This window comes from Pelodiscus sinensis, chromosome Z, assembly GCF_052426305.1.
Source record: "Pelodiscus sinensis isolate ZL-2025 chromosome Z, ASM5242630v1, whole genome shotgun sequence".
Taxonomy (NCBI): Eukaryota; Metazoa; Chordata; order Testudines; family Trionychidae; genus Pelodiscus; species Pelodiscus sinensis.
The window spans coordinates 16,637,727-16,664,883 of NC_143085.1; the positions used below are offsets into that span (position 1 = coordinate 16,637,727).

General features: G+C 44.1%; 1 protein-coding gene across 7 annotated transcripts in view; it reads right to left on the bottom strand.

Annotated features, from left to right (window-relative positions):
• ARVCF (ARVCF delta catenin family member) overlaps positions 1 to 26,659 on the bottom strand; it is a 603,575-nt gene extending 576,916 nt beyond the window's left edge. For 4 of the 7 annotated variants that reach the window (XM_075898325.2, XM_075898321.2, XM_075898322.2 and 1 more), the window contains exon 1: positions 26,000 to 26,644. The gene's annotated coding sequence lies outside the window, so the exon portion shown is untranslated. Of the gene's footprint in view, positions 1 to 25,506; positions 25,557 to 25,999 lie in introns of all 7 variants that reach the window. The other 3 variants (XM_089775247.1, XM_089775245.1, XM_089775246.1) reach the window with 2 other exon arrangements.
• Positions 26,660 to 27,157: the final 498 nt, after the last annotated feature.

Here is a 27,157-nt window from a genome sequence, read left to right on the forward strand (position 1 = left end):
AAATGTAGTCTGCCAGTCTGCAAAATGCTCCTTTTAGCCAAACTCTGAGGGAATTTGGCAGATATTTATAAAGTTAATGTACCAATGGACTTTCTGAAAAATATTGTTACTAATTTAATTCTTTTAAAATACCTCAGATCTCAATAAGAAAGATTTACCAAAACTTCACCATTTTAAGGGTCATATCCTAATGCTGGAACTTCTGGAAAGCCTGTGAATAAAGTTGATTGGAGATTTTTAGGTCCTAGCAGAGCAATGATCTTCTTTAGATCAGTCACTAAAAGGCTCTTTTTCTTTTATTCTGAATTAAGCTATTAGAACATTAAAATAGCCATACTGGGTTAGAGATGTTAAATACTGGTTAATTGAACAGTTGATTAACCTCATGAATTCTTATTGGTTACTCAACTATTCTATAGTCCCCAGTGGTGGGGCCGGCAGCCAGTGCGCTCCAGCCCTATTCTCGAGGAACCCTCTGCCATTCCACACTGCTGCCTCTGTATCAGAGTTCCTAGACCCAGCACGAGTTGGAACTGAGCCAGGCTGCCTATCTGCCTGGCTCCTAATACACTTTAAATGCAGAGCTGAAGTGGGAATAGGTCCCCGCACTGAGCTGGGCTATTGGCCAGCCTGCTAAAAAATGTACTGGTGGGGGGAGGAGGGGAAAGGAGGGGAAAGGAGGGGAATGCGTGTTGTCTATAGCATTTACCAAATAGGCTTTTGCTTATCAGTTAATGAGTTAATTGACTACACTATACTGGGTCATACTAATGGTCCATGTACTCAGTATCCTATCTTCTGACAGTGGCAAGTGATAGATGTTACAGAGTAAATAAACAGGACAATTATCAAGTGATCCATCCTGTCACCCCACTCCACCTTCTGGCAGTCAGAGGTTTAGTGACACCCAGAGCATGGGATTGCATCCCTGACCATCTTGGGTAATAATCACTGATGGATCTGCCTTCCATACATTTATCTAATTCTTTTCTCAATCCAGTTATAGTTTTGGCCTTCACAACATCCTCCGGCAATGAGTTCTACAGGTTGAAAGTCTGTTGAGTGAAGTGGTGCTTCCTTTTATTTGGCTTAAACCTGCTGCCTATAATTGCATGATTCTTGGTCCCTATGTTATGGCGAAGGGGTAAATAACAGTTCCTTATTTACTTTCTCTATACCAGTCACAATATTATAGACTTCTATCACATTCCCCCTTAGTTGTCTCTTTTCCAAGCTGAATACTCCTAGTCTTTTTGTCTCTCCTTATATGGCAGCTGTTCTATATTCTTAATTTTTTTTTGCCTTTCTCTGTATATTTTCCAATTCTAATATATCTCTTTTGAGAGAGCACAATCATCACTACCTACAGTATTCAAGGTGTGGATGTACCATGGACTTAATAATGGCATTAAGATATTTTCTGTCTTATTATCTTTCCCCTTCCTAATGGTTCCTAACATTCTGTTAACTTCTTTTACTGGTACTGCACATTGAATAGATGTTTTCAGAGAAGGATCCACAATGACTCCAAGATCATTTTTGAGTGGTAACAACTAACCTATATCCCATCATTTTGTGTGTATAGATGGGATTATATTTTTCCAAACAGCATTATTTTTCATTTATTAGCGCTGAATTTAATCTGCCATTTTGTTGCCCAGTCACCACAGATCTTCCTTCAACATAATATTGAACTGTCTGAACACAATGGATTACATTCTGCTTGTTCAACATTAAGTATAGGCTGTAAAACTTGTAACAGTTCTCAGAATTGAACATCTCATTAGCTGGAAGGTACAACCGCTAAGGAAATGCCTTTATCAGTTTGCTGTCTCCTCAGTCAATCTCAGTAGAATTGAAAATAGATGTATAGAGATGAGAACAGGCCTTCTCATTTTAGAAGGTAGTAAATCTTTTCAATCTAATCAGGAAACATCTCATGGAAAAGAGAATTCTGAGCTTCTTTCTGTTCAGCTGAATGCTGCTATTTGTTTAGCAATAAATGAATTCACAGGTTATGCTTTTAGACCACAAGGGTCAATATTACTTTGTGTTTATGTTGATTTCCAATTTTCAAAACCATTACTTTTTTTAAAAAACCATAATAATAATACTTTCTGGCACATTACTTTCACCACCTATATTACAATGTCCTTGAGCAGGCTTATAAATCCTTCATACTTAATGATGTAACAAACTACAATTCTGTGATAAGACATCAACGGCCATGTAAATGTCAATCTTTCTGAAATTCAGTAGCACCAATATAATCGCTCTCTTCTCTGAAACTCTGATGAACACCTTCTTGTGTCAAGTTAAATGTTCAGGTTGTTTCTTTGGTCAGGCAGAGTTGCATGGATAGAGAATGCAATAATCATCAATACAACAAGCATTTTGTAAAGGTTGAAAAGTACATTTATCACCCATGAAACATGTCAGAGTGAAAGATCAGTAGGAAAGGCTAACATGGCAAAGGTTTTTTCCAAGAATGTATCTTCCTTTCTCACAGGGCAAGATAAGAACCGAAAATATATTCCCACATGCTAGTGAGTGTGACACGAGGGTACAATCAAAACAAATGAGCAGATGTGCCACCCTGGCCCTGGAATCCTGCTAAAGGAGTCCCCACCTGGGCTGCACAAAAACAGTCTTCTAACATGTAAGACACACCCTGAGTGGTTATGTGCAGCTGCAGCCTGCCAGCCACACTTAAAATCATAGAATACTAAACTGGAAGGGACCTCGAGAGGTCATCGAGTCCAGTCCCCTGCCCTCCCAGCAGGACCAAATACTGTCTAGACCACCCCTGGATAGACATTTATCTAACCTACTCTTAAATATCTCCACAGATGGAGATTCCACAGCATCCCTGGGCAATTTATTCCAGTGCTTGACTACCCTGACAGTTAGGAACTTTTTCCTAATGTCCAACCTAAACCTCCCTTGCTGCAGTTTAAGCCCATTGCTTCTTGTTCTATCCCCAGAGGCCAAGATGAACAAGTTTTCTCCCTCTTCCTTATGACACCCTTTTAGATACCTGAAAATGGCTATTATGTCCCCCCTCAGTCTTCTCTTTTCTAAACTAAACAAACCCAATTCCATCAGCCTTCCCTCATAGGTCATGTTCTCTAGACCTTTAATCATTCTCATTGCTCTTCTCTGGACCCTCTCCAATTTCTCCACATCTCTCTTGAAATGCGGTGCCCAGAACTGAACACAGTATTCCAACTGAGGCCTAACCAGCATAGAGTAGAGTGGAAGAATGACTTCTCGTGTCTTGTTCACAACACACCTGTTAATGCATCCCAGAATCATGTTTGTTTTCTTTGCAACAGCATCACACTGCTGACTCATATTCAACTTGTGGTCCACTATAACCGTTACATCCCTTTCTGCCGTACTCCTTCCCGGACAGTCGCTTCCCATTCTGTATGTATGAAAATGATTGTTACTTCCTAAGTGGAGAACTTTGCATTTGTCTTTATTAAATTTCATCCTATTTACCTCAGACCATTTCTCCAATTTGTCTAGGTCATTTTGAATTATGACCCTATCCTCCAGATTAGTTGCAACCTCTCCCAGCTTGGTATCATCTGCAAACTTAATAAGCGCACTTTCTATACCAATATCTAACTCATTGATGAAGATATTGAACAGAGCCGGTCCCAAAACAGAGACCTGCGGAACCCCACTTGTTATGCCTTTCCAGCAGGATTGTGAACCATTAATAACTACTCTCTGAGTATGGTTATCCAGCCAGTTATGCACCCATCTTACAGTAGCCCCATCTAAGTTGTATTTACCTAGTTTATTAATAAGAATATCATGCGAGACCGTATCAAACGCCTTACTAAAGTCTAGGTATCCCTTGAGTTACACTCTGTCTCTCACTAGCATTGGCTATGCTTCAGGGTGACACAAACACAGAAGTGGACAATAATTTTTGGCGGGAGACCACTCCTAGATTTTAGAAAGTGCTCAAAGGCCTCACTTTTCTATTGGGATATGTCTACACTACAGTGTTATTTCGAAATATCTATATACATCGGCCAAACTGGACAGTCCCTACGTAAAAGAATCAATGGACACAAATCTGATATTAGGAATGGCAACATACAAAAACCTGTAGGGGAACACTTCAATCTCCCTGGACACACAATTGCAGATCTAAAGGTAGCCATCCTGCAGCAAAAAAACTTCAGGACCAGACTTCAAAGACTTCAGGACCAGACTTCCTGGACACCACCGTACAAATCAACAATGGAAAATTAGACACCACTCTCTACAGAAAACCCACCGACTCATACAGTTACCTACATGCATCCAGCTCCCATCCAGAATACACCACACGATCCATCGTCTATAGCCAAGCCCTTCGATACAACCGCATCTGCTCTAACCCCACTGACAGAGACCAGAAGCTTCAGGATCTCTACCAAGCATTTATAAATCTCAACTACCCACCCAGAGAAATAAAAAAGCAAATTGAAAGAGCCAGACGAATACCTAGAAACCATCTACTTCAAGACAGACCCAAGAAAACCAACAATAGAACACCACTTGTCATCACCTACAACCCCCAACTTAAACCTGTCCAACACATTATCAATAAACTACAGCCTATATTGGAACAGGATACCATACTCAAAGAGGCTCTGGGAGACAGACCCATAGTCTCCTATAGACAACCACCTAACCTCAAGATGATTCTTACCAACCACCACAGGACATACCACACTAATACCAACCCTGGTACCTTCCCTTGCAACAAACCCCGTTGCCAGCTTTGTCCACATATTCATTCTGCTGATACCATTATTGGACCTAACCAAGTGAGTTATAAGATCAAGAACACATATTCCTGCGCATCCAGAAATATAATCTATGCTATCATGTGCCGAAAGTGTCCGTCTGCTATGTACATTGGACAAACATCTCAGACACTTCGCCAAAGGATTAATGCCCACAAAACAGATATCAGACAAGATCACAAAGAGAAAACAGTTTCTTGCCACTTTAACCAGAAAGGACACTCTCTAAATGACTTAGCCACTTGCATTCTGCTACAAAGACCTTTTACATCTACACTTGAAAGGGAATCCTCTGAACTGTCATTCATGTTAAAATTTGACACTTGCCAACAAGGACTTAACAAGACTTTGAACTTTCTCACCCATTACCAAGACAGTTTCCCCAATTATCACCTGTAATACCATTAACTCACAAACATCCCACTCTCCCTACCTTTAATATCAGCAATTCACAGACACTTACCTTCCTTCCTCCCCCTTCCCCCCTCCCCCCCCCGCATCCCCTTTCTGTTCTGCAATGTGATTTGTCCTTTTCATATTTGTTAATTTTTTTTAATTGTATCCTTTGGTATATATGGTTGTGACTACTTTCTTCCACTATTTGATCTGAGGAAGTAGGTCTGGCCCACGAAAGCTCATCATCTAATAAACCATCTTGTTAGTCTTTAAAGTGCTACATTGTCCTGCATTTTGCTTCAACTACCCAAGACTAACACGGCTACATTTCTATCACTAGACTTCAAAGAGAAATTGCTGAGCTACAATTTATCTTCGAGTTTGACACAATCAACTCTGGATTAAACAAAGACTGTGAATGGCTTGCTAACTACAAAAGCAGCTTCTACTCTCTTGGAATTCACACCTCCAGATCAGCTACTAGAAGTGGGCCTCATCCTCCTTGATTGGATCCACCTCGTTATCTCCAGCCTGATTCTGGCCTGCATATTTATACCTGCCTCTGGATATTTCCACTACATGCATCTGACGAAGTGCGTCTTTGCCTACGAAAGCTTATGCTCCTACACTGCAGTTAGTCTATAAGGTGCCACAGGACTCCTTGCCACTTTTATTTTGAAATAGTTATTTCAAATAACTATTAAATAGCTATTTCGAAATAACATGTCTACACACAAAATGCATTTCGCATCCACATTGAGTGGTCTCTGAATCACATTTAAGGCTGGCCGGAACCAGTTCCGGCAGGGCACCAAGTCAGGACTTACTGTGTGGGGCAGCTGCCAGAGGCTAACTGATGTCTGTGCTTAAAGGGACTCTCCTCGGACAGCCAGTTCTCAGGTTTCCCTGCTTGCTTGTCTACCTTGATAAGGGACAGCAAAGCATTTTGTCTCTGCGTGCTCTGATTGCCCTCACTCAGGACACCACAGCACTCTGCAACATGGAGCCAGAGCTGCTCTGGGCACTCTGGTGCTTCTCTTGGACACATTGCTGCAAGCCTGGCTGCACTTTCTGCAGGCTGCCATCTGGGAGGTCCATTGGGGGGGGCAGTCAGTATCCAGGAGGCCCTACGGGAGAGCTTCCACCCTGAGGAGCACTAAGAGCCTCCTTGGTCTGGCCCACTGGGGGTTTGTGCCTCATTCCTCCCTCACGTCTTTCCACTTAACCCTCCCTAAACCCCCTTCCTGATGTCAATAAAATACACGTATTTTCATGAACACTAACTCTCTTTATTTAACAAAACTGGAAGGGAGGGAATGAAACTCTGTGAGACTGGGGAAAGGAGGTGGGAGAGGGAAGAAGAGAGGCTGGGAGAAGGGAGGGGAAAATGTGGAAGGAGGGAGCTGGAAGGGGGAAGCAAGGGGAAGGAGAAGCTCAGGACTCAGGATTGGAAGTCTCACTGGACCAACTTGATTGTCATGCAAACCTGCTCCTGGGTTCACATTTGGCCTTTGGTGGCCAGGCTGGCAGCTATCCTGCCCTCGATAGACGTGTTCCTCCACCTAGTGTGGAGATTATGGAAGTTGGAGGCATCCCCCCCCCAAACCTGAATGAAATCCATGATCTCCACCCTGGAGCAGGAAGGCACCTGCTTTCTCTGGACCTTGGCAGGCTCCTGGGAGCTGGCAGACTGCTCCTGGGGAGCGGTGGAGGGCTGGCTGCCAGTGGCTTGCTGGCTCACGTTTTGGGGCCACTGGGTCAGGGGCAGTGACTGCTGGCTCTGGGCTGGCACGCTTGGAGCCGGCACAGGCACTGTGGCCAGAGTCAACTCCTTTAAGGGCTCCAGGGATGGGGGAGGGAGTGGACTGTTCTTGGTTGAGGCTGGAGTGGCCACCAAGGCACCCTGGGAAGGCTGGAGGCCCCCTATTTTGAAATAAATGTCTACACAGCGCTTATTTCAAAATAGCTATTTCGAATTTGGCGCTATTCGTCATAGAATGAGGTTTACCAAATTCGAAATAGTGCTCTGCTATTTCGAATTTATTTTGAAATAGCGCTTTGGCTGTGTAGAGGCTAGGAAAGTTATTTTGAAATAAGGGCTGTTATTTCAAAATAGCTTTGCTGTGTAGACATACCCTTGAGGAGTTGCAGTGATTAGGATGGTGAAGACGGGTGCACAGTGTAAGGGACTGGGATGCAGGAGATGGTGTGAGTTCTGGGAAGGAGTTTAGGTGAAGAAAGGGGCTGTGACCTGGGTCAGGGGATTGGGGTGCAGGGTCTGGGAGGAGGGATGGGTGCAGGAAAGGATTCTGGCCTGGGGGAGGGATATAAGAGGGGGGTCTGGGAGGGAGCTGTGACCTGGGGCGAGGGGTACAGAGGGTTTGGATGGTGACCTGGGGAAGGAAACTGGGGTGCGGAAGGAGCAGGGGTGCCAGAGGCAGGCTCTAGCTGGGAGGTGCTGACCAGGAGCCCTGCAGTACCTCCTCCCCAACGAAGGCTGGGCTTTCTGCCTGCTGCAGCCCCAGACAGCTTAAAACTGCAGGCCGCTTCTTTGATGTGGATCTCAGCTCCAGAAGTGGGGAGAGGCTTGCACTGCCAAGGCCAATCTCTCAGCTCCTATTGGCTGAAAACAATAGGAAAAATTGTTTCCAGCCAGTAGGAACTGAGAGATTGGCTGGTGTCAGTTCCTATTGGCTGGTTGTTTCCAGAGCTGAGGATATGCCCATGAGAGGTATCTTGCCCACTCCTACACTAACACAACCTCAAAAATTTATGTCTTTTACTTCCCAGCTCTCTCCTGGACATACAGGTTGTATTAAGTCCATTATTTCTTTAACAGAAATAATATGTATTCAACTTGCTACCCCACATGTAGTTTCCCCAATACTTACATTTAAACACAATGGATTAGATAAAATAATAACAAGTTTAATTACAAAGAGAGATTTTCAGTGAACACAAATAATGAGGCATAAAAGTCAGTAATGTTTACAAAAATATATAAAACACAACTGATGCCTAAGTTAACTGAAATTCTCATCACATACTTTCAGAAACCTTATAGACCAAATTTCTTAGGTCAGGATCCGTCCCTGAGTCCAACAGCTACTTACTTTCTCCTTTCACATTCAATAATTCTATGGGAAAGAAGAAAGAGATAGGGACCTTGGGGGGAGGTCCAGTCTAAATGTCCAATCTAGTTCACATGACATGCTATTCCTCAGAGTGATTACACAGGAAGGACCTATGAAGGACTTATCAACCAGATATCTTAAAACACAGCTCAATGCTTTTTTGTGTCAGTTGAGATGACTGGAATAGCTTTGCAGTAACTACTTCTGAATAGAACATAGTCAAACAAGAAGGTCTTGAACTTAATTGGTGATCATTTGAAGCAGACTGTAGATGTTTCTGGTGCAAAGTCCTTATTAACAATATGGCTGTGTCTAGACTTCCCAGTTTTTCCGGAAAATCAGCTGCTTTTCCGGAAAAACTTGCCAGCTGTCCACACTGGCCTCTTGAATTTCCGCAAAAGCACTGACTTCCTACTGTAAGAAATCAGTGCTTTTTGCGGAAATACTATGCTGCTCCCGTTCGGGCAAAAGTCCCTTTTGCACAAAACTTTTGCTGAGATTTGTTTTTGCTGAGATTTGTTTTGCGCAAAAAAGCCCCAATCGCGAAAATGGCGATCGGGGATTTTTTGCGCAAAAGTGCGTCTAGATTGGCCATGGACGCTTTTCCGCAAAAAGTGCTTTTGCGGAAAAGCGTCCATGCCAATCTAGTCGCTCTGTTCTGAAAATGCTTTTAACGGAAAACTTTTCCGTTAAAAGCATTTCCGGAAAATCATGCCAGTTTAGACACAGCCTATAAGTAGATTTTTTTTGGCTTGCAATAGTTCTGGGACTACAATCAGAAAGGGCCCTGCCCCCCCACCTATAGTCTTCTCCTTTCCACGGGAACCTCCACTCGCTCATCTCCGCCCCCTGCAAGTGGCAAGCATGTCCTCAAGAAGAGATGGAGTGGTGGCAAGGCCTGGGCAGAGCAGGTGGTGGGGACTCAGGGAGGAATGGGGATGCAATCTGACCAGGCTTCACACAAGGTTAATCTGACCTGTATAGGCTTTGTCTAAACTAATTCCCACAGTTGATCTAATCTACATCACTCCAGATACGTAAATTAGGGATGTGAACGACTAGTCAACTATCCAATAACCAAATGCATATTGGACAGTTGACACTAATCTACTAGTCGCCTCCAAGTGGAAGCTGGAATATGAGTTACTCCTGTTGATCAGAAAATCTAACCAAGGTTTCAAGCTTAGTTACGAGTGTTTTACATCTGGATACGCCAACATTTCAGTCAGAAAGAGGCAGCAAAGGGGGGGGCAATAGAGGGGGTGCTTCAAAACAGCAGCTCCGTGTGGAGCCTGGGGCCAGATGCTGTGCTCCACATGGCGCTGCTGCTTTGAAATGCTGCATGCAGCCTGGGGCCAGCTGGGGGCTGCATATGACATTTCAAAGTGGCAGTGCCACATAGAGTCCACGGTCTGCCTCTTTGAAATGCATTAGTAGCGTAACTCAACTCAACACAGCTTAAATCTATTTATGTGGGGTCCATACCATGCTGGATTAATGGGAGAGTTTCACCTGTCAACTACCTTTACTCTTTTTTGTTCCACTGGAGTGTTGAAGTCAATGGGAGAGCAACTGGCAGTTGATTTAGTAGTTCTTTATTAGACTCAATAAATCGACTTCCGGTGGATCGATTGCTGCAGCATTGATTCCACCGGTAGTGAAGACAAGCCCTGAGAGAGCAATGATATTTTAAAATAGTGTCCTCGTATGAAAACTTCCTCATTTAATGAGAAACTCAGAAGAAAAAGAAGAAGAAAAAAGGTGAACAGTGAAGTTATAGAGAAGGGAGAGTGCGCAAATTTTAATTTGAAGTGGAAGCTGGAATGTGAATTATTTCTGTTGATCAGAAAATTTTACCAAGGTTTCAAGCTTAGTTAGGACTGTTTTACATCTGGATATGCCATCATATCTTAGTATTTAACTATAAAATGGCTTCTCAAAAGTAGAGAATTCGTTGTATAAATGAAGGAAGTAAAGTGTGGGAGGAACTGAAGGAGGTATAGATTTCTGAATCAATACAAAATATGTTCCTGGTGGTAGTTATTATTCTGTGCAGGCGGGTTATTGATTACAGTCATAATGGTGTCACTTCAACTGCCATCAATAACTCACTACTTTTATTGTCACACTGAATTAATGAAAGCTAGACTAACAATTTGTGGAGTAGTTATACCAGCATGGTATGATCCAGCCTGCAGCACAAGAAAACTGAACATTGCCACTCTAAGTCAGAATTCATGTTTGACACTGTACATGACATTATAGAGATCAAATAAAGTTAAATATAATTTGTATTCATAGACAAAAAGAGATTATGTCTTAAATTTACTGGGAAACTTTTAAATTTGGGTCCTGCATACAATATAATTTTGCTTTTGAAACCTTAGGAGCACCTCAAGTTCATCATGGTTTATAGCTGTTTTGCAAATTAGCACGAATAAAACTTTCTTGCATCATGTTTTTGCCTTACAGCTTTGTCAAGTACACTAGATGGGTATTTATTAGGGATTTTTTAATAGGGTTTACTTCTAAATCAAAATATCCACACTATATATTGTACCAGATTACTATTTGCTAATTCAAGTGACAGAATAAGAACTACAGAAAAGTTTAATAGAGATAAATGATCTGTTCTTAAGTGTAAGAAACATACAGGCAGTCCCCGGGTTACGTACAAGATAGGGACTGTACGTTTGTTCTTAAGTTGAATCTGTATGTAAGTCGGAACTGGCGTCCAGATTCAGCTGCTGCTGAAACTGACCGCCAGTTCTGACTTACATACAGATTCAACTTAAGAACCCCAAGTCCCCGAGTCAGCTGCTGCTGAAACTGATCAGCGGCTGATTCCAGGAAGCCCCAGGCAGAGCAACTGTGCCTCGGGCTTCCTGTAGTCAGCGCTGGTCAGTTTCAGCAGCGGCTGACTTGGGGACGCCTGAGGCAGAGTAGCTGGGTGCTGCTGGGTTGGTCCAGTAGTGCCCAGACCAGCGCTGCGGGACCAACTGGCAGCACCCCAGCTGCTCTGCCCCAGGGTCCACAACAAAAGCCTGGTCTGCTGGGGGGGGGGGGCACACTAGTTTCGCCCCCCCCCCCCCCCCGCAGCAGACCAGGGACACGGGGAGCAAAGCCGCAGCGGTGGGGTGCTGCGCCTCTGAGGCTTTGTTCTGGCGCGGAACCCGCCGCGGCTGCGGCTCTGCTCCCGGTGCCCCTGGTCTGCTGGAGACGGTCCCCAGCAGACCCGGGGCACCGGGAGCAGCTTTTCTCGCCCTGGAGGTCGAGGTGGCGGTCCGCTGCCTGCGAGCTCCGGGGCGAGAGAGCCCCGTTCGTAAGTGCGGATCCGACATAAGTCGGATCCGCGTAAGTCAGGGACTGCCTGTATACTTAAACATCCTGCACCCAGGGATTTTGCAACTGACCTGAATCTGTTATGTGTATCAAATGAGAACTGTTGTGTAGTAGTGACACGATTCAGTGTCACTCTGGTCCCAAATAGGGATGTTAAATTTCACGGTCCCACATAGTTCATTTAACCATGGAACTGATTTAAATTTTAATCGCTTACATGGTTAATCGTTTTAGAAGCTATTAGTTAATAGTCCAACGATTAGTCGATAAGAACTTCTGCATTTCACTTTTGAAAGGTACAAGAGCCCCATCTGTCTCTGGCTGGGAGGCATTTACCTAGGTAGCTGCCAGGCAGCAGACCTACAGGAACCTGAAGACTGCAGTTGCAAGCTGCTTTATGTGGCTCTGCTCCCGCAGAGTGAAGGAGTGGGGTGGGAGCAGGGCAGGAGGAGGCTTTATTGGCTTCCACTGCCAATGAAGTTGGAAACTGACCAATGGGAGCTGAGTGATTTTGCTGAGGGACAGAATAGAGCACAAAGCCTCCCTCCTCACTCCCAGAATAAAGCAGTTACATTTCATGTGGCTGCCGCTGCACTATGCTTAAGGATCCCAGCAAAACAACCGTGGGCCAGATCTGGTGGCTTGGTGGGCTGTATCTGGCCCACTGGCAGCCTCTTGCCCACCCCTGTTCTAAAGGGACACTGTCAAGTTACATTTTTAAACTTCAATTTTCCAGTTTTCCACCACTTAACCCATTATTTTTTAATTCCCCCTAATAAAACATTTGGGGGAGGGGCGGAGGATTCTGTATATCAGCTGATATTCAAGGTTCTGTTGAAAGTGCTTGGGACTATTTTCCTTTTGTCGTACTCCAGCCTAATGCCTCTCAACATTCTGGTTCAGCTTTGCTAGTACTCGTAAATGCTCTCCTACAGAAACATGTACATAGGCTCCCAGGTCAGCACATGAGTGATATTGTCATGCTAGTGCCCATCACAAGAAGCTACATTTTCAAATGAAACTGACAGTGTTGTCAAATGCACAAAATAACCAAAAAGAATTGAATAAATTAATCTCAGAGCTTCAGAGGTATAGCCAAGTTAGTCTGTAAATAGAAAAACTTAAAAAACAAAAAGTACTCTAGTAGCAACTTAAAGACTAACAAAACATGTAGATGGTATCATGAGTGTGACGGACCCAGTGGGGTCTGCACTGGCCCTGGCGGGAGGGTTAACCCCCCGGGCGAGGTAACAGGTGCCGCAGCAGGAAGCGGTGGGGCTGGTCCCGACCGGCCAGAGCAGAGGCGCGGGGGAGCCAGGGAAAGCCCACAGCGGGAGAGGCGGGGCCTGACCCGACGCGCGGGAAAGTATCCCGGCGGCATGGGGCAACATGCACTCAGGGGCGGAGCCCCGAATGCGCACTGGGGAGAGATTAGAGGGGAAGGCCTGGTGGGGTGGAGCAAACCCCCTGATGTCACTCCCTGGGCGCCTTAAGAAGTGGCCGCGGGACGCCGGAAGGGAGGAAGGGGAGAGGTGGCAACACTGGCTTCCAGCAGTACCAAGCCTCCCGCCCCCCGGGCGAAGAAGAAGGACGGCTCCATCAGTCCCCGGATCCTGGTTGGGCAAACCCAGCATCTCCGGCGGGGTGAGTGACCCAGCGGGCATCCCGCTGTGGGAGCCAGAAGGCGAGGAGTGGAAGGAGCTCTGGGCAGGGCACTTCTGGTGCCCGTGGGCAGGCGAGTTTAGGGCTGCAGCCCTGCCTGCCGTGGAGGGAGGCCCACTGGCACCGTACTCCACTTAGGGCCCCGGGCTGGGACCCGGAGAAGAGGGAGGGCCCGGGTCACCACTCCTCCAAAATCCCCTGCACGAGAGCACCCCAATCGACCTAATCCCCCACAACAAGGGCAGTGGGGGGGACGGTGGTCGCACCCCAACCCTACAGACACGCAACCGCCCATTGAAGAGATGGAAAGGGGGCAAAGACGCTGAGTCCCGCTGACGGGCTAAGCCTCTAGCTCCCGCTAGGGGTGACGTGGTGGAGGGTCCACTGAACCCCCTTTACCGACTAGGGCAGAGGGGCGATCGCACCCACCGGTCCCACCGCAGATAGACCCTGCTTAGGGATTTACTGACTGAGCTCAAGGTGGTGGGTTCGCGGAGCCCCCTGCTCCCGGAGGAGAAGAGGAGAGTCGCTCGCACCCGTAACCCTGCCACAATGAGCTTTTGTGGGCACGACTCACATCTTCAGATGACGTCTTTAAAATGCTACTAGAGTATTCGTTTTGTTCGTCTTAGAGGTGGGCTTTACCCATAGTTACTAGTGATCCAAGTGAACGTTTTTCAAGTACAAACAGAAATGCACTTAAGTGCCAGCTTCATACTGTGACTCTCAAACCCCAAGATATCCTACATTTTATTAGCCAGCTTTAGAGTAAGGCCGCCAAGAGTTTGTATATTTTGGCATCTCCAACTTTTCCTACTAAAATGTAGTTTATTAAGAATTTAAAAATAATGGTGGACTCTGTTGTTTAATTAAATCACACAGTAGTAACATCTATTACTCGCAGGATTGCTATGGCTACCTAGATGAGCACTTATATTATTGTCTATAATCAAAATAAATCAATGATCAAGGACTTAATTGTAAAAAATAAAGGTGACACTTTCTCAATGCATAACACACATTAAGGAAAAATTGTGTATTGGAATGGAAAAAGCCCTTGGAGGAATTAGGCTGATATGCTTCCAAGTCATGTGCAGAAATTACGCGGCCATAACAATTGATTAACAGACTATTAAATCCCTGGCTAGAGTGGCTTTGGTTTCACTAACTTGTTTAACACTGGGGAAAAAATAGATAAATTAAGCAAAGATATCATTACAGTGATAAGTGATATATTTTTCCTATAAAGAAATATCTTCTTTGGAGCTATTTAGTAAATACAAAGTACTTATTTATATTTGAATATATCAAATCAGATGAATTTCTAGAAACTAAGAAACATCTACACTATATCTGTTACCCATACTTAATCTGGGGCTGTTTTTTGCAAGGATAATTTTTTATATTGTGTATTTATTTTAAAAAAATCCCAATTCAACTAACTCCAGTCTGGACTGATTTAAAATGTATCTTCCTGAACTGGCAGTATTTCCAGAGCGTAACACATTTCCAATTAGACAATTCAAAATGACTCCAATTGAGAAGTCTCCTTAAATAAAATTTTTAAAGCATGGTCAAGATTTTAAACATTTCGAGTATAAATATTCAGAGATCTGAACACTGTCAAAACAATCAAGTGTGCACTTATATTAGATTCCCAAAACAAGATCTAAGAAAGTACACAAAGACAACAAATTACAGTTCTGCACCAAGTCTATGGTCACCTAGGACCTTGTCATTATGCTGCATACCGCTGCCACTCAGAACTTGATGGCAACTGTAAATAATTTTATTTAAATAATTTAAATAATTTAATTCCAAGAGAACAGGCCTCTCAATTTGTACTAACAGAGAATTTCTAATCCTATGCATGGAACAACAGAGAACCCTAACCCTATGCTTTGAAGAACCTTCCTGAGTTCATCTTTCAGACACCTCTCTTCACACTGAATTTCTTCACTGAATAGTCTCCTCTGGGAAGAGAATTATGGGGAACTTTGAAAATATTCCTCAAACTTACTGCCAAAAGATTACAAATAGCATTTAAATTACATATTAACATAAAGAATGTAATGTAATAACATTCCTTCCGTGCCAATTGTTTCTAGATTTTAAGCGACCTTGGGACATGGACTGTACTCCCTTTTCTCTTTGGTAAGCTCCAAAGTTCATTTTCTATGCTCTCAGAAATAAGTTTACAAAAAAATCTGTTCCTCATCACCATAAGGTGCAAAATGAAGTGTAAGCCTTGATCCTGCAAAGTGTTTTCCCCCAGGAGAACACCACAACTGTGTGGAGTCCAGATGAATTCAATGGAACTGTGATTTGAGTAACACTTGATTAAGTGTCCAGCTGAGAATAACGATCTTGGAAATCCATTGAAAAGAATGTAAATACATGAGGTCGTGGAATCTCCATCACTAGAGATTTTTAAGAGCAGGCTAGACAAGCACTTGTCAGGCTGGTCTAAAAAATACTTAGTCCTGCCATGAGTGCAGGGGATTGCACTAGACGATTGCTAGAGATATGTTCCAGACAGGGGCAGCAGGTTTGTATAATTTTTGGTGGTGCCTCATTAGCCACACCCCCTAATCCCTGTTAACCACGCCCCGACCCCCATTAGACACATCCCTGACCCCCGTTAGCCACACCCTCTAGCCCCCATTAACCAGGCCTCTGGAGGTAACACGCTCGGGGCAAGATGGACACATGATCAGAAGTAAAAGGTGTCATGTGACCCTTCTGTAAGGACTTTTCCTACCATCCTCCTACCAACAGGGATTAGTTTGGCCCCCACCAAACCCCTCTCATGCAACTATCCTGCAATTGCATTAACCCAATGTCTGTGACATTAACTTGGGGGCAGAGAGGCTGGGGGAGGTGTTCCCTCTAAGGCTATGTCTACACTCATGGCTTCTTGTGCAAGTACAGCCGTTCTTGCGCAAGAACCCACAGAGTATCCACACTTCCCACCTGCTCTTGCACAAGGAAATTTACAGTACGGCGTGGTAAGAGAGGGTGTCTTACGCAAGAGCAACACTCTTTTCTAACAGGTATAAGCTCTCTTGCGCAAAAGGGCAGTGTGGCTGCTCAGCAGGGATTTCTTATGCAAGAAACCCCAATGGCTAAAATGGCCATCGGAGTTTTCTTGTGCAAGAGAGTGTCCACACTGCTTTTGTGCAACAGCACAGCTTGCAAATGGCAGTGTAGACGTGTTCTTGTGCAAGATATTCTTGCGTTAAGATGCCACCAGTGTAGACATAGCCTAAGAGTTTCCTCCCATGAGCAGAATGAATTTTGTGTTGCACAACAGTACTGAATTCATGTGGCTTGTTTGGATGTGCCACTGTGGTACCCAAGTTATTAATAAATATTTTATAAACCTTTACCTTTTCTCTCTGTTGCCATGTCTCCTCCCCTTGCTCCATCAGCTCTCCTGGTGCCTGCTGCCCCCCAACTTCTCCCTCTCCTCTGCTGTCCTGACTCCTGCCCTTCTCACTGCCCTCAGCCCTCCTGTGACCTGCCCCCCTCCACCAGCCCTTCTCTGTCCCCATGCCCACTCCCACTGTGATCATGTGAGCTACCCCTCCTCGTCCCCTCTCCTAACACCTCCCTCTACACACCAGCCCTCCCTCTGTCCTCTGGTGCTGGTCCCTCCCCTGCAGGTGTCTGCCCTTCTGCTTCATCCCCAGAATCTTCTGGCACCTGCACCTTCCCTTACCCCTGCACTCTCCTGGTGCCTCCCTCTTCCCTTACTGCCCCTGCCCCCTTTGCCCTCTTTTTCCCTGATGCCCACCCCCTCACCACTCTCTGCCCCATTCCCCTCATGCCCGTGCCCTCACACATGACTTGCTCCATCCCCACCTTTCTCATGCCCACCCCCTTCTTTCAAGCCTTCTCCCAGCACCTCCCCTTCCCCTCTAACCTCCAGTGCCCTTTCCCTCTCCTCTCCCAGCATCACCCTGTCCCCCTCCCACTGACACCTTCCCTCCTGCCCTTTTCTTCATTGTCAGCACTTGGCCCCCTGGCATTTGTCTCTCCTCCACGCTGTCCCTTGGTGCCTTCCCCTTTCTTCCTCCTCCCCCTCTGCACAAGCCCCTTCCTCTCCCACTCCTTCCCCATTCCCCCTCCCCTCCACACGAGCCCCTTCCTCTTCCTGCCCTTCCCCTATTTTCCCCTCCCCCTCCACACAAGCCCCTTCCACTCCCACTCCTTCCCCTATTTTCCCCCTCCCCCTCTGCACAAGCTCCTTCATCCCCCTCTCCCTCCCTCTCCCCTTACCTTTCCCCTTACCTTACCTTCTGCCTTCTACTGTGCAGGGCTGGAGTCTGCAGTCGGGCCCCAGAAGTCCCCGGACTCTAAACCCGGAGCTAGGCCACGCGGTGCAACGCCACGCCAAGCAGTTTTCAAGTCCCGGGCCGTGACATCACATCACGCCTGGACGTCTCCCTGCTCACCTGTAAATCCCGCGCATGGCAGCAGCCGGCAGCGCGTGCCAGCAAGGGGAAGCCGGACTGAAAGCTGTGCACAGCAGGGCCGGGGGGGGGGGAGGACACGCATGGGGGGCCGGCAGGTTGGGGCCGGGGCTGATCCAGGCAGGGCCAGGGAAGAGACCCAGCTCCAAATATTGGTGGAGCAGGGCCCCTGGCTCTGAATATTGCTGGAGCATGGGCACCACGAGCCCATATAACTCGCCGCCTATGATTCCAGATCTGATTCCGTGAAGAGAAAGAGAATTCTACCCAAACCCTCTCACCTCGAATAAGTGCACAGTTCTAAAAGGAGGAGGAGAGAGACAAAATAAAGAACTTGAGTTTTATTATAATGTCAAAATTCCCCTGAGCCAAAAATGATGTAGTTGATTTCTCTTCTTAACCCAGGCTATAATGTTCACTCTTGCAATGTAATTCTTTATTAGTTTTTCTTCCGCTAAATACTTCAGTATTTTTAAATAAAATGCAAGAAAATTACTGTTCTGGAGGAGGACAAGAGTTGGTTGGAAAGGCTTCAGATTTCAAGCTTCCAAGGTCTTAGCACAGCAAAAAGTGTACAAGTAAAATTGTGAAAGATTCTTCAACAGTGTTCTTTTAATCCTTAGCCAACTTGAAATGCCATGTAAGCACTGAACCAGCAAAGAGATGATACCGCTTAAACAGCAAAATCTCAATTTGTCACTGACCTACAAATAAGAACCTAGTAGATCAGTGGTGCATTGGCATATTCCACACCACAGCTCATGGAAACATTGTAGAAGCTTCCGAAATAAAAAAAGCATGTACACAAGATGCAAGAAAACAATATTTAGAAAAAATGGCAACAAAGAAGATTTAAAACAGTACTTTCAAGTACCTTATGGAATAATAAGTGTCTAAGGATGCCGTCATATTTGATGTGAGCCATAACACTGCACATTTTCCAACATCACAAAATGGTCTTCCAGTACAATATAAAATGGATAAATAAATGAGAACTGTCATCTTCTCCATGTGTTCTAAATGAATCTTAATACCTTATAAAATGGCCACCACATTGCTTCATAGATAAAAGACAAAGGGATAAGTAGATTTGAATTGAAGACACCGAACACACAAACCAGTCACTTAAACCAAAAGAAGTCCTCACTGATGTGGTCTTCTTGCCACTACAATTTTATCTTGAGGATTATTGATTACAGAAGGCCCCCGCTTTACAACGGCCTGATTTACGACCCCCAACACTTACAACCTTTTCCATAAGTGCGGAAGGGGCCAAAATCCCCTGACTTATGTCCTCGGCCTCGCATGTACGATGGCTTACGACACCTGTCGTAAATCCGGGCTTGAGTTATGACACCCCCGACTTGCGACGCTATCCCCGGAGCCAATCACATCGCAAGTTGGGGGCAGCCTGTACGTTGAATGCTGTACAAGATAAAGTATTATCATCACTAGCTATTAGGGATATAAACATTTAACTAGTTAACTGATTAGCTGATACTTACTGGTTCCAGATAACAGTTGAACTCCCATGGGCTGCCAGCAGTCTCCTGGGGCAGGGAGCCAATGAATCCAGAAACCCAGAGTGGAAGGAGACTAGTGCAGCTGGGAGCCAGCGAAGCCAACATGGCCCACGAGGTACACAGACTGCCTGCTGGCTTCTCCCCAGGGCTAGCCCAGGGCAGCAGGCACTGCATAGCATGGTAGGTGGCTTCTCCCCAGGAGTAGCCCAGGGTGACAGGGGCCATGCTGCTAGACAGCAGCTGCTCCCCATAGCTGGGATGCGTACTGCACCTTTGGTCATCTGTGAGTATAACAGTCCCCTGTGCTTACTGCTCCCCTGTGAATATAACTCTCCCACTGTCACAGGCCTCCCTTTCCGTTTGATGCAAAACAATCACACTCCACATACATGCCATTGTCTTGGCACAACCAAACCCTGATCTTGCTTTAAGGTTTGATAAGAGGAAGTGATGGTCCTAGTTCTTACCATTGAGGAGTTCTTGGACAATGGACTCACAGATGGACACAGACAGATGCACAAACTCTCTGAAATATAGAGTAGATACTGGAGACTGGATTCATTTAACCTCAAAACCAGTCCAGCAGTAGTGAAAGATTCCCAATTTCTGCATGCCAATGCAGTCTATGGAATGTCAACAGTGTCATTTATGGGAGGGCTACGGGCCTAAATTTTGAACTCCTCCATTTCAGACTTAAGGTCTGCTTAAAGTCCATGTCTTAGCTCTAGTGGCAGTTCTCAACTGCAACAGATACATGCTGCTCTCAGCTTTCTCTTTGGAGAAGGGAGTTTGTTTATAAGGAGAGGGATGTAGAGTGATTAAGATAACAAAATGATTATCTGTTACCTGTTGTGTTCACTCCTCTGGGGCATCTGGCATTGGCCACTGTTGATAGACAGGAACCTGGGCTAGATGGACCTTTGGTCTGACCCAGTATGGCCGTTTTTATGTTCTTATTCATGTAATTAAAGTATTGTTAGATCATTGTGAAAACATTTCTGGATAGTCCATTTCAAAAATAGGGAAAAAAGATCTGCATGTGAGCCACTGCTCTTAAACTTCTCATAAATATTATTGAAAAAGGGGCAAACTGTGAAGTGGCGAAATTTGCAGATGACACAAAATTACTGAAAAGTTAAGTCCAAAGCTGACTGCAATAAGAGTTACAAAGGAATCTCTCCAAACTGGGTGATTAGGCAACACAATGTCAGATGGAATTCAGTGTTGAATTTAATTTTCTTTCTTGTATATAAGAATTAGATACAGTGTTCCTGTCAGATAATGCTAAATTATCTGTGGAAAAAAAAAAAAGCCTAAAGTTTTCCAGGGCCTTAATAGCCCTTGGAAAGAGGTAATGTGAGATGGGTGAGCGGAAGAGCAGATGGGGTTGTTCTCCCCCATTTGCTGCTTGGCTTGTACTGAGCATGCTCAATGATACTGTTGAAGTTGCAGTCTTCAGTCTCCTCCACCCCATCCTCTCACTCTCTCCTCCCCCAGCACTGCATACACAGGTTGCCCCCTCCCCCCCCATCTGAAATGGTGCCCCTGCTATGGATCTCTGAGACTGCTACACTTGTCCATCAGATAGGGTGGGACCTACTTCTCATTTCACAAGACCACCAGAGAGGAGTTGCACTAGCCTGCCCCCTGGCCTCTCAGACTCTCTCCAGACACTGTAGGAGGGCCAGGTCTGAGCCAAGGAGTAGCAGGGACCGCAGCAGCAGCTCTTCACTGCGCTGGGAGCCCAAACATTCTGGGGTGTAGCAGGGAACTGCCACCACCAGTAGCTCAGGCTAGGCACACTGGGGCCACCACTTGCCTGGAGCTCCAGCCTGGAACCCCACCTCTCCCGCAAGATTAGCATGCCAGTGCAGGTTTCCTGTCGGGGAGCAGGAAGATGAGAAAACCCCGAGGATCTTGTCAAAGGCCATCCAACAGTGCACACTATTCAGCAAGCCACCTCCAGTGTGGAGCGTTGGGGTTTTCTTCTCTCTCCACTCCCCCACAAGAAGCCAGCATTGGCACGCTAATCTTGGGGGGGATCAAGGAGGCTACCAGGCTGGAGCTTGAGGTAGGTGGTGGCCCGAGCAGCCAGAGGGAGCATTTCCTCACTGGCTCCTGCAGGGTCACAGGCCCCTCCCTCCAGCCCCTAGTCCTCCTTCAGAGGAACGGAGGGAGGAGAGCCCTGAGCCATAGCTACCTCTTCCCCTTCTAGGGACTTTGTTTAAGCTGGGGGGCGGGTGACATAGAGTGACATGATAATATCACTCTGTCATCTCGCAGGAAAAACTTTCCTTAATACATAGAGAGGTGACAGTGCCTTCAGTAGTTAGACTAATTGTCATAGACTGACCACCAGCGCTTTTTTTGTGACAGTACTGCCTGGTACGCAGTACTGGGAACTCCAAACGCAGTTCTGGAATCTCCAGTCAGAGCTTAGCTGGAAAGAACGGAACGTACAGGCACCGCCGTACGCAAATGTTCCACAGTTGGCTGGACCGTGTTTCTTAAAGGGGCCACATCTCATCAAAGGGCAATGCTAGCTCCACCCCAGCTTTTGGGGGGAGGGCTTAACAACTTTTCCCCTGGAGTACTGGCACTTTTTTTATTTTTTGGTTAAAAAAAAAAGCACTGCTGACCAGTCATAATATCAACAGTCATACTCCCAGTAATGACAAAACTTACAAGAAGATGTACTCTGTTTTTAGCAGGAGTAAGAATTCAATAACTAGATTAAGAAAACCAAAGGGCCCTTTATAATAGATAAAAATAATTTAAGGGCCCTCATTCATTTTCCCCAGGATTTCCTTGTCTCTTCTTCCACCATTTTCCCCATGTTTTCTTTAGGGCTAACCTTTAAGAACTGGTAGAGACATGCATATTTGTGGGTTAAAGAGAAAACTTTAGTGAAACAATGATAGTCAACAAATGTAATCCAAACTATATGAAAGATACTTTGTTTCACTTATTATGTCTATAAAGCAATGAAGGACAATAGATTCTGTTCATAAACTGTCTGTTGGACACCAAAAAGCCACTTTGTGAAAATCTGAGTTATGAAAGGCTGGCAGCCACCCCGTCAAAAAATTAGAACTTACTATATTTTGCTGCCTAGTCTTAAAACATTGCAGAGAAATAAACATATCTCAATCTCATGAGATACTTCACATACATTCGTCCTGAGCTAGGCGACAGGCACTGGAGTCCCAAAACCCTGGTATAACGGAACTCTAAGGGGTTTTGTGGATTGTTTGGTTTCGGTTTTTAGGAAATATTACCTGTTGTGATCCCTCCTTCTGGGGCATCTGGTATTGGGCCTCTGACGGCAGACAGGATACTGGGCTAGATGGACCTTTGGTATCACCCAGTATGGCTGCTCTTATGTTCTTATGAAGTGGAAAGAGCTAATAGAAAATGAAATGCACATGCCACTGTTTTTCAGACTTATTTTGGCTTCTTTCAAATTGATGGGGATAGGTCAGGAAAATGTTAATAAGCAGGTCAAGTTCCACTGCTTTCCAAAGATACATGTTTGGCTATGATAAGGCTATGAGTTGGTCACAGAGACCACGATTTTACATAGCTTCTGCAACTTCAGTCCTGGGAAGCAGGGTTCTCTTTGTCAGCCACATGCAGCAGGGCTATGGCTTAGCTGATTTATTGGTTATTGTTCATGTCCTCTCCCTTACTTTTACTAAAATTACCCATGCCAAAATCTTAGATTTACTTATTGATTACATGTCATATATAACCTATACCTAATCTGTCACTTAACAGAAGAATAGCTCAGGATGTCTTTTTCTCTTGTTTTTAAATGTTATAGCAATATCATATTTCTACCTCATATTCTGGAAAAAATGCAATGTTTGTCTTGTTGCATGTGTCTTAAGTGTTTTGAATTAGGAAGATAAATATTCTGTGATCACTAACTCTTCTGAACTGCAAGGATTTTAGAATAAAGATGAGTTAGATTTTACTTTCAATAAGATTGGTGTAAACCCAGAGTAATCACTGAATCCAACTTACACTAATGTAACAGAATATAGTCCTTATTCTTCTATGAAGATCTAAGTTGCAGGGAAGCAATATCTGATCAGAACTTCTATTTGGAGATTACACTGATAGTTATTACTAATGCCATGCATTACAACATGCTATCATTTTTCCCTTAAATTGGAAAGGGGTAAGCTAAATGTAGTCTCACTCTTAGCAATTAAGGCATTTGTTTACAGCATTTGTGTCAATGATTTATATCCACACAATAAAATATTAAAAGCAGCAAATTATAAATGTAGTACTATAACAGTTCTGGCATGTTTTCTGATAGTATATAGCTTCAGATGCAAATTTAAATCTACCAGAAATGCAGAAATAGTGTTTATTGCATTACATAAAATATGACATAGATGCTTAAATCTATACAACGTAATATTTATGCACATGAACTTGTAGGTTAAAATGTCAGTCTTCATTATAGACTGTACAAAATATAAAGTACAACTAAAAGGAAGTATTCTACTCTCTCCCAATGCACTACTTACAAACTGTATATCCTGTAAATAACTGCATTTTGCTAATGTATTGGTTCTTCCAATAATAATTACTGAAATCAAATTCCACTGGAGGGATTTTGAAGGAACAGAGGAAAACAACAAGCAATGGGAAACAGTTTTTCATCAGTTATTTCTAAATAATATTAGGTAAAATCTATGGTTAAATCCACTGCTTTAAGTTATTTATGTTCAGAGAAACCATGTAATAATAATAGCAAATCAGCAAAGACAACTTTGCATGGATAACAACTAATGTCTAATAAAGCAAAGCCTAAGCATCATTAGACAAAACATGGGGACATAACTAACAGTCAAACTGTATTGTTCCTCTAAACCATGCCCACCAAACACATTCCTCTAGCCAGGCTGGGGGGAGAGGGAGGGGAGAACCCATTTGCCTAATGGGGCATATAATTTAAATATTTCAGACAACCATTTACAGAGATGTTGCTTAAAATAAATATAACAAACATCCATCTAAATATCTTGCATTACTGCGATCATAATATAGCTCACAAGTTGTTTTCTTGTATAAACTATGAATTATTATTAGTATTCCAATTCCTTCAGACAGCATGCATATGCAGTGCTAGTTTAATATAACAATCCTAATTTGTTCCAAAGCAGACTCAACATGAAACTGCATTTTTCCTTATTCTAGTTTCTTCTAACATTTTTAGGGACAGTACAATGTCAGGATCCATTCCTGACAATACAGAATTTCTGCAGTTTGTAAGGTACAGCTTTAAATCTAGAAGATGAGATAGGTACAGATTGCAGCATTGTAACCAGAGGAAGATACAATCAGCCACTGTCCATATTTTGCCACATTTAACCATAAAAATCCTCTCTAAGGAAAAATATTTATCCACCAATTCAAGGCTGTCACACAGTCAATGTTAATAAGATTAATATAATTGGAATATGAAATTACAAGATTTGCAAAAAAAAATTGAACCTGCTAAGAACAAAAACTGGAGTTCACCAAAACTAGGCACAAGAGAGTACATTATAAAAACTGAAAAATATTTTAGACGAATCCATCTACTACTATATAGAAAGAGAGGGGCTCTGCCATTATATGCTTGATCTGAACATTTTAAAGAGTTGCTCAAGTTTTGGAAATATTAGTTTATAACCATGTAAAGTAATGCAGCAGAGAAAAATGCATACTAAAAGTACTTCCTTGGGATGATAAGATTGAAAGAGGATTTAATCTTTTTACAATTTAAACTACAAAGGTTAGTTCTGCGTGCTCTTTGCTACAAAGCAGGGGTCTCATCTCTATGCACGCCACAAATAACCTGAGCAACGACTTCCCTCCACAAGAACTGCCCATCGTTTTACAGAATTAACACACGCAGTGTTGGTTTATTTACGGTATGCATGTGTGTGTGGTGGCTATTTGTAATTTTAGCCATTAACGTAGGTCAGGTCCCCCACCACACATCACAGGACAAAAAAATACATATCACTTCAAGCCTCAACTGCAGCCTTAAGCAAACAAAGCTACTCTGCAACCGTGATGCAAAGTCATTCTAAATTCACTTAATCTCCAAGATCTGCTTTACAAAATAGTCCAGTCCCTTCTCCCCTAATGATCAGCTCACCATGTCGTCTTCTATATCTGTCCTCAGCTTATTTTCTTTGCCTCTTCTAGCTTCACGGGATCACCAGGAAGCGGTGTACCAAAAAACAAACAAACCCTCTTAAATAAAACACTCAGCAATTGATCGGCAGTAGAGCAATCAGACCTCTTCCTCTCTCCCTTTCCATTTTCCAGAAGCAAAAAACACCTCTAGATGCCCACTGCCTGCTACCCATTCATTCCCCGACCCCAGAAAAAACGGTGTAGGTGCATTCGATTCAGGTTGCATTTCTTTCCACCTCCCAACTCAAAAATTCCTCTCCAGAGATCACAATGAGTACGTCGGATACAGATTAAATTCCCTTCTTATCCTCCAAGGCAACATAGTAGATGCATCACACTCAGACTTAATCCACCCCCTTCCTTCTTCCCTCTTCATTTGCAAAGGGCATCTAAAACATCTTTATCCAAAGGGGAAGAATGGAAGGAGCCTTTAACTCTTGTTTTACATTTACCTTTTTTGTTGCTTTTCTTTTAAAAACACTTAGGATTCCTTCTTTTAAAAAAAACAAACTTGCTGCCGTGATCTTCCTATATGGTCGTCCACTCCCACATCCAGGGTCTGGCGCTCTTCATATCTCACAGAGAAACAACCTTGCTTAATAGTCCTCTTCAAAACTCTACCCCCATCCCAAAAAAAGAAACTAAGAAATAATGTCTCTTTAAAGAGGTTTTTGTACACTTCCCCTTAAGAATTACGTTTAAATAGTCACCTATAAAGTTTGAATAATGCTTAATTTCTCAACGCCCTTTCAAAAAGACTCTCTGTAAGATGTCCACCAGAGATTCAGTTGGTTTTGTAAGTTAACGTGTGCTGCAATGTATTCATCCCTCCAACTGTTTTATAGAGTGGGGGTGTTAATCCCTTCCCGTCAGTAAAATTAGGGAGGGGGCGGTAAAAATGCTGAGTGATGGAAATAGGAATTCAGGTTTCCCCTCCGTCCTCTAAGGACAGCATGGCTGGCTAGTGTGTCTGTGAGAGGGGCAGGAGGGGGAAGGGTGGAAAAGAGCTGAATTGTGCTCCAAACCTAAAAAACGGTCCTGCTGCTGCTGCTGCTGCTGCTCTGTGCCCCCTCGTTCGCAGCTGTCCGTCTGCAGTCAGCAAACAAAACGACGCACTTCTCACTGGCCATGATTTTTCCTATTGGGCATCTTTGTTTTATTAAACCCAGCAACGACCATCTCATTGGTGAAGTTCCTCAAGTCTGTCGGCTGGCTGACAGCGAAGTTTGGCATTGGACAGCATAAGTGTCCGTCAGAGTGGAATTAACCTCCCTTCTAGGAATGAAAAAAGTTCCCTAGTCCCATTCCGTTTGGGAATACATTATGATTGAATGCTTTTAATTTGTTTAATCGCTTGAAATACTATGATGATTAACAAAAAATCAAAACAAAACATATAATTAATAATCCTTCTGAAGCATCACAGATTTACACTTTGCACATTCTAAAACATATATAATAAACTGTGAAAGAAACAGGAAATCTGGATAGCAAGCACTTTTAGCCCAGAAGTCCAAACTGCAAAACAAATGGGAGCCTGCTCTTGCATTCAGATATCTCCAATCTGTACTGATTTCAGTGGAAGATTTGAGTACCAAGATACAGGATTA